Genomic DNA, 11658 nt, shown 5'->3' on the forward strand with positions numbered 1-11658 from the left:
CAGTTCTTTCAAAGTAAATACATGCAAAATTTTTCCCATATACACACCCATATGTTGTATGTATACAACACCAAAGTGTGACCTAATATGAGCAGATTCCAGAAGTAGCCTGGCACTCCCCCTTCTGCCAGTTCAGCTCTTTTGCTACCCTTCACTCCCACATCAGCACCAGACCAGACCCTCTTACTCCTAGGATATGCTTAATATCATGGACCCCATTCCTGCAAAACTGATATCAAACAGAAAAGCCTAGCCACAATACATGGTTTACATCCTTGGACCTTTCTTGTTTCATCCAATAAGCTTCTATGACAATATACAGGATCCAAATGCAAATGGATATGTTGTAAGGGAAGAAGGGGAGTCATAATTGCTCCAACCAATGGCCTCTAAGCCCCGGAACCTAGAGCAGCCAAAAAAATTTTTGTAATATTCAATTTAACAATGTCATCCATAGTTATAACATTACGCTTTATAAAAACTGAATGATATAGATGATTTTACGCTCGTGTTGCTGAGCTGAAGGAGAATTTTTTTCCAAAATCAAGAACTAAAATATTTTTTGATCGCTTTAGTATACTTAGAGCACAATATCTCACCTTATCACCTTCATGCATTGTTTTGACCAAAGATTACATTGTGGAGATCATGCTTACTCTTAGGTTCTGAAAGATCTGGATCTACCTGAGGACCAAAAAAGTGAACGCATTTGCTTTCAAGGACCTGCATGATTAAAAAGAAATCATCTCACTTCCAATAGTGGTTGATAAATTAGAGTTGGTGAATGATAGCAGCTACCTAGTAAGAAAACAGAAAAATGGAAGATGGCTTATATCCATAGTTTCTGTCAATAGTGCAAGTAGAAGTTTTCATTTTTGTGCAAATATGGAAAGATAATGCTTATTATAAATTAACAACATGCATGCAAAGGAGTTCTTCTATCAGCGTACACTTTAAATATACCTGGAGAGCCTACTATCTATCCTGCTTTTTCTTTTACTTGTGGACAAACTACACTCTTGCATTAATATTCTCCCTATACATCATTGTTTTGATGGATATCCTGAAGAAGAAATGGAGAAAAGTAGAGGTAAATAGCTAAGAAGTCCTCTCTCAAGTTAAAGCTGGTTTAAAAATTAATTTCTTATCATATAGGCCCTTTCATTATAGTTTATTTTTACATTCACAGATTGAGATTCATTAATACTTGGGAAATGTCATAGGGGATTTAAAATAAAAATTTTGGGAATCCTGGCCATGTTATTCTCATACTGTTGCACTCTGTTTGCATTTGCTTACTTATGAGGCTAGGAGAGAAAAGGAAGGGTAGCATCAGTCTGCCTTTAGGTTCATTTCTTCCAGTGGCCAACATGGGATATCTGTATCCACATTGGATGTTAATACAATCTGTGTTGTTATTTTAAGTTTTATGTACATTAACCAGCAATCCCAATTTTTCAATTCAACATCTACTAGCCTTCAACTACCAAATACTGAGTTCTTGCTAAAAACCGGAATCTCATCTACATGGTTTAAATACGTTATAACGAAGCAACTTGTAAGTATTTTATAAAGTGAAATCATAGCAGCCATTTTATACTGTAGGAAACAGAGTTTAAGTGGCTTATCCAAATGCATGCATCTGGCAAATACAACTGGGCTGAACAACCAAGGAACTTTCTTTTCTCCTAGACTGATAAGTATTTGTGGTTGGTTAGCTCAGCTGGTTAGAGGTTAAAGTTCAGTGTTAATGAGGTCAAAGTCATAAATGTGAACTTTAAGTGGAAGATTTCCCCTGATTCATAAGTGCAAATTCAACATTTAACCCTAGCCAGTCACAAGGAACAGTGCATGGCTCAATATAAATCCATCACCAGTGTTGGAAGCAATATTTAGAAAACACATTTCTTGTTAAATAGCCAAAGTCATCTTCTTTTTACAAAACAATAATAAGTTAAACTTACTTTAGTTTATTTAAGCTAGGAAGTCATCTATAGTTTTTACTCTAAAAGCCAGGCAATGGGAAAAGGAAATTCAGAGAATGGTTAAGCTGGATGACACCAGTGGATCTCTCTCTCATACCTCCCTTCATCTGGCAGAGAAGAGAACAAATTAAAAATCATGAGTAGGAATTATTGTATTATTTTCATGAAATTTCTAAGCCAGAGACAGACAGCAGCAAATAGAAGTCAATCTTCTAATATCCGGTTTATGATTTTTCTACCAAACTTAAAAGACAATGCACTGTGGCCCCAAGCCTGAAAGAAATGATTTGCTGGCCACCTACTGAATGTGAAGAGCACATAGTTAACCTAGCTTTACATATGAAAGGATGGAGTTTATTGTTTCCCATAGGAAATGGAAAGTTCTGCTATAATCCTTTCTCAATTCCTAGTGACGTTCTCTACTTTTCCTTTAAGCTTATGGAATTTTACATTGAAAATTTTTCTTTGCTTTGTTGGTTTCCCTTTTCTTCTTCTCTGAATTCTAAATTGTAGCATTCTCTATAAACAATAACCCTAATATTGTCTTTCATCTATAAAACACTAACCAGTCTCTTTCAAAGGGTGTGTATTACTAAAGAATCAGGCATGTGGACTTCTAGTTCCAAAATGGTGGCACAGAAGCAAGCTGGCTTCACTGTCCCCAACAGAAAACCAAGAAAAAATATACAGTGCTGGGATTATCACTAGCATATCCCAGAACTCAAACATGAGAATGAAACACTTCCTGTGGTCACAGAGAAGTATAAAAAAACAAACAAAACTCTGAGTAGATGGTAAGAGAATCAGACTTCTACACCAGTGATGTCCCTCCCAACATTTTGCCCAGCATCAAATGCACATAAAATTTCCTCTCAGCTCACGATTTCTACACTGGAAAAAGTGAGATTGAAGTGGACAGAAAACTTCCCCTCCAGTTTGGTGTCCCTAGCAGGTGACCTGTCCTCATCTTACTCCACAAGAACCCTAATGAGTGCCTGACGGGAGAAATATCCCTGAGACCAAGCAAAGACCAAGGAGGGAGGTGGGACTACTGTCACCAGTCTTGGAAACTATGCTCTGGAACTCAGTCAAAGGAGACACCAAATGGGAGTGGCTGTCCTGCAGCATCATGCTGTAGAGGATGCATTCCACATGACCCCTGTGCAGGAATCCCTAGCCAGCCTTCCCACACTACCAAAATACCCCATTTGTGACAATCCTCACTGGGGAAGAGCAACGCTCTGACTGTTTATAGAGCTATTATAAACCCAGGCTTAAAGTACCACCTACAGTCAAAAAAAGAGGTAGTGATCTAGCAGTAAAGAATCTCTAAGCAGGGCCGGTGGCTCATGCCTGTAATCCCAGCACTTTGGGAGGCCGAGGTGGGTGGATCACCTGAGGTCAGGAGTTTGAGACCAGCCTGACCAAACACGGTGAAACCCTGTCTCTAAAAAAGATACAAAAAAAATTAGCTGGGTGTGGTGGTGGGCGCCTGTAATCCCAGCTACCCCTGAGGCTGAGGCAGGAGAATCGCTTGAACCCGGGAGGCAGAGGTTGCAGTGAGCCTCGATCGTACCACTGCACTCCAGCCTGGGCAAAAAGAGTGAGACTCCATCTAATAAAAACCAAAAAAAGCCAAGCAGAAAAGACTGGAATAAATAATCCTTCAATGCAAAGACATTAGACCTATATCCACAAGGGAAAAATGCCATCTCTAAATGGACAAAACAAGGAACCAGTGACTGACCCTAACAAGATGGCAGTATGTGACCTCTCTGACCAAGAATTCAAAATACCAGTTTTATTCTGTGTAATCTCCAAGATAACATAGAAATGCAATTCATAAATTTATCAGAGTCTTCTGTGTGGTAACACCAAGCCACGCCTGGGCCTGGAACTGAGTTGCAGCCCTTCAGCTTCGCCCACCACCTCCCAACCATGGACCCCCGCAAAGTGAAAGAGCTTTGGGCCTTTGTGAAAATGTGTAAGCAGGATCTGAACGTTATGCACACTAAGGAAATGCGCTTCCTGAGGGAGTGGGTGGAGAGCATGGGGGGTAAAGTAGCATCTGCTACTCAGAAAGCTAAATGAGAAGAAAATACCAAGGGAAAAAAAAAAAACTGATAGTAAGAAGGTGGAGGAAGACTTAAAGGCAGATGAACCATTGTTAGAAAGAGATAATCAGTGCTGTGAAGAAAAGTCAGCATGGAGACAAATGATGTCTCAGTAAGGCCATCTTTACTTTCTGCAGAAAGGGTGCTCAGTTGCAAATGGAACAACAGCGAGAGCACAACTGGACAAGGGAGGGGAAGAGGTTCTTATTCCTGATGCATGTGGCCCCTGCTGCTGTGTTGTCCCCCTATTGGCTAGGGTTAGACTGTAGAGGCTAAACTTATGCTGATTGGCTAATTTAAAGAGAATGACGGCGGTGAGTGATTTGGCGGGAAAAATGGTTATGGAATGAGTCAGGGTGGAGGATGAGTCAGGGCAGAGTAGGTAATCAGAATGAGGCAGGGTGTAGCAGGTAATCAGAATGAGTCAGAGTGGAGCAGGTGATTGAAAAAGGTTGCTTTATGAGGAAGTTAAGTTTAAAAGTAGAAGGCAAAGAACTGAACATACTGACATATTGATTATTTGAAGAGAAATTTAGAACTCATATCTAACATTCCCTCCTCTTGCATTTTCCTTACAGCTCTTTCTCTTCAAACTTCTTTAACATGCCTTGGCTTAGTTGTTCTGCTTGATTTTCCAAAAGAAGAAGCTTCTCTGGATAACATGGAGGACAGTTAAGGGAGGTTCTAGTTAAGTGCCATTTTTATGAGCCTCTGTACCAACCCACAGATGCATGGTATGACAGCACCTGACAAGAATAAGTAAACCCATTACAGCTGTGAGGGAAGTAAGAATTGAGGCCATTATTCTTTTCCATTTAACAAACCACTTTTCTAGCCATCTTATAAAGGGGTCATTTACCCCTGAGTTGTTGGCTAACTTATTGGACAGAGCAGTCAGACCTTGCAATGCCTTTGTTATACTTTCATCAGGGCAGTGTTGTCTGGGATGAAGGTGCAACACTGAGTTTTAATTATGACACAAACTCCTCCTTTTTCTGCTAGTATCATGTCTAAGGTTATCTTATTTTTCCCAAACCATCTGGCTAGTAGCCCCTAATTATTCAGCTATTCCTTTAACAGATTGCTGTTGGTTGTAATAGATGTAGTTTATCCAAGTTACATTTTATTGTCACCCACCAAAATATTGACTCAAATCCTGCAGCTATTTGATTTTGGGCTTTAAATTGATCTGGTATTCCCCATGGGACTCTAACTGTGTCTAAATAGACATAAGAGTAAAACGACACATAAGGGGCTTCTTTTGCTTTACAATGTCTTATTTTTCCTTTCTCTGGTTGATGAAATGCCAGGGTGAAAGGGATAGCCAATTGGACTAAAGCATAAGTCCCACTTCAGTTGCTCAGCAGAGTGTTCAGTAAAGGTCCACCATACTACTACTGCACATCCACTCAGGGATGAATAAGGGCTGACTGACTGGTAAGCTTTTGAAAATTTTTAAGCTCACTGTATCCCTTCAGGTCTCCAAGGAACACTAAGTTTCCTCCCTGTCATGAGAGACATGAAGTGAATTTAGTGTTGGGAGATGGTAGCTGCATGGCTCTCAAGAGCTTACCTGCAGGGTGTCGAAATTCAGGATATAGCAGAGAGAGCTTGGCACAACTTGTTACCCCAGGCTGTAGAATCCTAGAAAAGAGCTACCATGCAGCCCATGCTCGGTCAACTGGAACACCGCCCTAGTGGAAAGGGGACAATCTGGGCCTCTGGCCTGCCGTGCACACAAGCATAACAATTGCCTTTGTGTAACGTGTAGACGGAATATTTAATCCATTTTAACCAGGCATTTACATCTTTATAACCTGTTTCAATGGCTATGGTTTGCCTTAAGTCTCTTATTTCTACTACTGAGACCTTGCTTTTGTCATTTGGCATGAGGCAACTCATAGTTTGATTTCATAGGTTTGGGAAAGGGGCAGCTGTAGGACGTGGAGGAGGGAGAATAAAGCACACCTTAAAGAAGCCTATAGGATCCTTTCCAGTGACTTCTGCTCCTAAACCATAGAAGCGCTCTAAAGTGGGGTTAGAGTTGCTAGTGGTAGGAATAGTAATGGATATAAGCACTGACTAAGGAAAGGAAGGGAAAAGATAGATGGACTAAGTTTTCTTTAGCTTTAATTTGGTAGAGGTTGGTCCAGGAACAAAGACCCATGATTCTGATGATAATGACACTTGCTTGACTCAGGTGTGATGTGTCCATCCCTTTCCGCTGTACAAACAGTAGTCTCAATGGTTAACAGCTCAATGTAGGGTCCTTCCCAGGCTGGCTCAAGTTTCCCTTCTCTCCACCCTTTGATGAGAACGTCATCCCCAGGCCGATGCTGCTGTATTGGAAACTCCAAAAGCGGTGCCTGTCCTGAAAGACCTCTTGTTTTAAGGGAAGAGAATGTGGAGGATAAACCAAATAAATAATTTCTAAGAAATTGATCTTTTGTTTTAAATGTGGGGACATCAGCAGTGGACTTTATAGTCCTTGGTGCCTTCTTGCTGAGAAATTTTCTTTAGCACCTATTTTTATTAGTTTTTAGACCAAAGAAAGCCAAACACCATTTTATATTTAACAATGCTTCCTGTATGATTTTATACCAGATGAACTAAATTTCACCTTTATATTAGTGTGCTATTAATGTTAAACTTAATTTTAATAAAATCTTGTAGACATATTTATCCAATTTTAATGTCTGACCATAAGGTAAGATTTTTATAGACTGTTTTTAACCTTTTATAATTTTTGTTAAAGAGCAGGTTAGTGCTTTAAGAAAAACCTGTTGTGCTTTTATTTTAATGTCCGGTTCACAGACAAACTGGATGATACCTCTAACTTCAGCCAATATGTTTACACACAGAATTTCCTTTACAATTAACATTTCAAAACTTGCCTAAACCTATAAAACAAATTTTTTTGACCTTTCAATGTAGGTAAAAATCCACATTCTTATGCCTCCTTATAATCCTTTTACCCAAAATATATTTTACTTTCTTTACACATCTTGCACATAAACTGTTTCTTCAATAGTTTTACATTCAGGAGGCCTAATTACTTTTAAATTACACAACATTTCTTGTGTAAATTCCCTTTTATAACTTTTTTCCATGACTTTCACAGACAGTTCTTTGACGTGCCTCAACTTTCTGACCTGTTGCAAACATCCCTTTCTTTAAACAACCAGTTAATTTATTTTAGGACATGAATTTACCATATAATATTGTTTTTACATAAATTATCTCCCATGTTTTGTTTTCAAAGATGATAACCATTCGTTTCCAAAGTGAACTTCCTTCATGTCTATGGACTAGACTGACTTAGGCCACAAAATTAGAAGTTAGGATAATACATGTTACACTGTTAATTTTTAGCAAACTTTACCTCTGTTAAAAACTTTTTAAGTTTGGAATTTCAATTATTCTTTGCTATTAATAAGACTTCATTCAGTCCATATTAACTTAGAATTGGTATAGATGGCTCCTTCCTGATTCCGTAAGTACTTTAAGGCTTGGGTGAGTGCAAAGAGTCCCCACATTTCAGCAGACCAATTATTAGGCAATTTTCCTAATTCTGCTTCTACAAGAGTTTCCTTATCACTTACTGAACACCCATTGTGTCTTTTTCCCTGAATTAGCTGGGAGGAAACATGTCCTGTCCTGAAGGGAGTTCCTCCTAGGTCTGGTTGGACTTTTGTATGGCAATCAATTAAGATTTAGATCCCCTGTTAGGAAACCCACTGGGTTAAGGGAATTTTCAGTGGTTAATGTTAAATCATCTTTTTCTAACAGAATAGCCTCATACTTTAAGGTTCTTGAGTCAGTGTGCTACATTTTATTTATTTATTTTTTTTACTTTTTGACTTAGGGTAGTTCTGACCTGATGAGGTGTGCTCACAATGAGGTTTCCCCTAAAAGTTATTTTTCTGCTTTCTTCTGTTAGCAAAGCAGTTGCCGCTACAGATTAAATGCATTTGAGCAATCTGCAGGTTACTGGGTTAAGGATTTTTGATTAGGAAAGGCTACGGGTTGTCAGTGGTCTCAGTGCTTTCAGGCTACGCCCTTATTTACACTAACAACAAGGTGATATTGGAGTGTTATAGGGTCAAGGAGAAGACCTTCAATGATCAATTATAGGTTTTTAATTTACCCTGGCACTTAAAGGAATAGGGTACACTGTTTTCTCTTTACTACTTCTCTTTTTCTCTCTCTGACTCTCTTTGACTCCTTCTTTGTCTCTTTTTCTCTCTCTCTGCCTCTCTCTCTCTCTCTCTGACTCTGTCTCTTTCTCTGTTTCTCTTTCTCTCTAACTTCCTCTCCAAGTTTCTCTTTCCTCTCTGCTGGTCTTTCCCTGCCTCTGCCAGCCACTTCTGCTGTTCTCCCCTCTCCTTCCCCTTCCCCTAGGGGAGGGACCAGCAGTAGTGCAGCTACTCTTTCTTTCTCCCAAGAAGAAAGGAAAGGGGAGTGCTGAGTATTTTTCTTACTACCAGAGGTTTGTGTAAGATTCAACCCCCTGAAATTTGCGGAAGGCTCAACCACTCAAACCAGTGATGTCTTGTCTTGCCTGTCCTGGAAGGTTCAACCCCTCAAACCAGGGATGTCCTGCCTTACTGCCCTGGAAGGTTGACCTGTTTCCTCCCTTTCCCCCTCTGAAGGTCCCTTGCACACTTCCTACTCATGTTGTCCTCTCAGACTGCTCCCCTAAGGAAGAATTAGACCCCTGTTAGCATTGGCATGCCAGTATAAATCCCACAGCAGGATCCACCCTAAGCCATATGAGGTAGCTACAGAACCATAGAGAGAATCCACTTACTCCAGCAGTAGGACTTGTCACCATCCACATGAACACCACCATAAGTAGGGTTGTTTGTGATCATTCACGCACACTCACATTTAGTCCTCCAGAATTTGACCACCAAGGAGGTACTTTACTGGCTCCCTTGGTCTGTGGCTTCATCTGTGGCTCCCTCGGTCTCCTTCCTTGGTCTGTGCACAGTCGCTGCTGCAGTATGTGAGGATCCTTTACCCTAGGTTGCTAGCCAGTTTCTTTCCACATTGCTGAGAGTCCTGGTTTATTCATCACACTGGGTGGGTCTCGGTTCCTCACTCCTGAGACCGCCAAGAACAAGGCGGTGGGGCATGCCTTCTCATGAGCGAAGACCGGAGACTGCCCCCAGAGGAGAATGTAATCCTGGACGAGCCCCCAAAATTGTTATAACTAGATAATCAGTGCTGCAAAGAAAAGTCAGCATGGAGACAAATGATCTCTTAGCAAGGCCATCATTACTTTCTGCAGAAAGGGTGCTCAGTCACAGATGAAACAATAGTGAGAGCACACCTGGGCAAGGAAAAGGAAGGGGTTCTTATTCCTGATGCACATGGCCCCTGCTGCTGTGTCGTTCCCCTATTGGCTAGGGTTAGACCACACAGGTTAAACTAATTCCGATTGACTAAGTTAAAGAGAGTGACAGGGTGAATGGGTTGGCAGGAAAATGGTTATGGAATAAGTCAGGGTGGAGGAGAATAGGACGGAGCAGGTAATCAGAATGAGTTAGGGTGGAGCAGGTAATTGGAATGAGTCAGGATGGGGCAGGTGCTCAGAATGACTCAGAGTGGGGCAGGTGATCAGAATGAGTTAAGGCAGAGCAGGTAATCGGAATGAGTCAGGGTGGAGCAGGTAATCAGAATGAGTCAGGGTGGGGCAGGTGATCGGAATGAGTCAGGGTGGAGCAGGTAATCCGAATGAGTCAGGGTGGGGCAGGTGATCAGAATGAGTCAGGGTGGCTCAGGTAATTGGAATGAGTCAGAGTGGAGCAGGTGATCAGAAAAGGCTGCTTTATGCGGAAGTTAAGTTTAAAAGTAGAAGGCAAACAATTGAACATACTGATATATCGATTCTTTGAAGAGAAATTTAGAACTCATATCTAATACCATCAAGTGAGGAAAGTGATCTAGTAATTGATAATGAAGGTGTGATTGAACCAGACACTGATGCCCCTCAAGAAATGGGAGATGTAGCAGAGGAGATGATGGATTAGGCAAATGATAAGAAGGTGGCTGCTATTGAAGTCCTAAATGATGGTGAACTGCAGAAAGCCATTGACTCATTCACAGATGCCATCAAGCTGAATCCTCACTTGGTCATTCTGTATGCCAAGAGGGCAAGTTCTTTGTCAAATTACAGGAGCCAAATGCTGCTATCTGAGACTGTGACAGAGCCATTGAAACAAATCCTGATTCAGCTCAGCCTTACAAATGGTGAGGGAAAGCACACCGACTTCTAGGCCCCTGGGAAGAAGAAGCCCATGATCTTGCCCTTGCCTGTAAACTGGATTATGATGAAGATGCTAGTGCAATGCTGAAAGAAGTTCAACCTAGGGCACAGAAAACTGCAGAACATCAGAGAAAGTATGAGCGATAATGTGAAGGGTGAGAGATCAAAGAAACAATAGAAAGAGTTAAGAAGGCTCAAGAAGAGCATGAGAGAGCCCAGAGGGAAGAAGAAGCCAGACGACAGTCAGGAGCTCAGTATGGCTCTTTTCCAGGTGGCTTTCCTGGGGCAATGCCTGGTAATTTTCTCTGAGGAATATCTGGAATGGCCAGAATGCCTGGACTCAATGAAATTATTAGTGATTCAGAGGTTCTTGCAGCCATGCAGGATCCAGAAGTTATGGTGGCCTTCCAGGATGTAGCTCAGAACCCAGCAAATATGTCACAATTCCAGAGAAACTCAAAGGTTATGAATCTTATCAGTAAATTATCAGCCAAATTTGGAGGTCAAGCATAATGCCCTTCTGATGAATAAAGCCCTTGCTGGAGGAAAAGCAACCTAGATCACCTTGTGGATGTCACAATAATACAAACCAGCGTATCTCTGACCTTCTCATAAAGAGAGCTGGGGTGCTTTGAAGATAATCCCTACCCCTCTTCCCCAAATGTAGCTGAAGCATTTTACAGTGGTTTGCCATTAGGGTATTCATCCAGATAATGTTTTCCTACTAGGAATTACAAACTTTAAACAATTTTTAAACCTTAAAAATATTTAAAACAAATTTAAAGGGTCTGTTAATTCTTATTTTTTTTTAACTAATGATTTTGGATTTTTTTTTAAATTATTGGGCAGGGAAGACATTTACATGTGGAAGATTATTGCTCTAATTTGAGTAAAATAAAAGTTTATCAGGGTGAGGCAAACATAACTCATTTGAGGATAAAGTTTGTGTTGGATATGTGGTTCCTGAAGCATTTTGACTTGTCTTTTTAAATGCTTTATCTTTTTCTTTAAAGAAGTATTTTAATAAAACTAATTGGGACCATCAGCATTTCAGTAGGACGTGGTAGGGACTGGAAGTACTTGGCAGGGCAGTAGCAATCTTGTTGTGTTTTATATAACATGCATCCTTGGGCAGGTTGCTCTTAAATCTTACACTGTGGTGAAGGGATGAATTTTTTGTAATGCTGCAGTAAAGTTGGAGTACTTCTTCTGTTCTTGTCCAGTAGATCTAATAAATATTTCATATTCCACGTAGGGGAAATAGGGGAGTACTTTTCTTTTTATATTT

The 11658-nt window shown here is 40.5% G+C and overlaps 1 pseudogene; it reads left to right on the top strand.

The window, feature by feature from the left end:
* The first annotated feature begins 3923 nt into the window (after window positions 1-3923).
* LOC712075 (hsc70-interacting protein-like) lies at window positions 3924-10883 on the top strand (annotated as a pseudogene).
* The last annotated feature ends 775 nt before the right edge of the window (window positions 10884-11658 follow it).

The sequence above is a fragment of the Macaca mulatta genome, chromosome 6 (genome assembly GCF_049350105.2).
Source record: "Macaca mulatta isolate MMU2019108-1 chromosome 6, T2T-MMU8v2.0, whole genome shotgun sequence".
In the NCBI taxonomy this organism is placed as follows: domain Eukaryota; kingdom Metazoa; phylum Chordata; class Mammalia; order Primates; family Cercopithecidae; genus Macaca; species Macaca mulatta.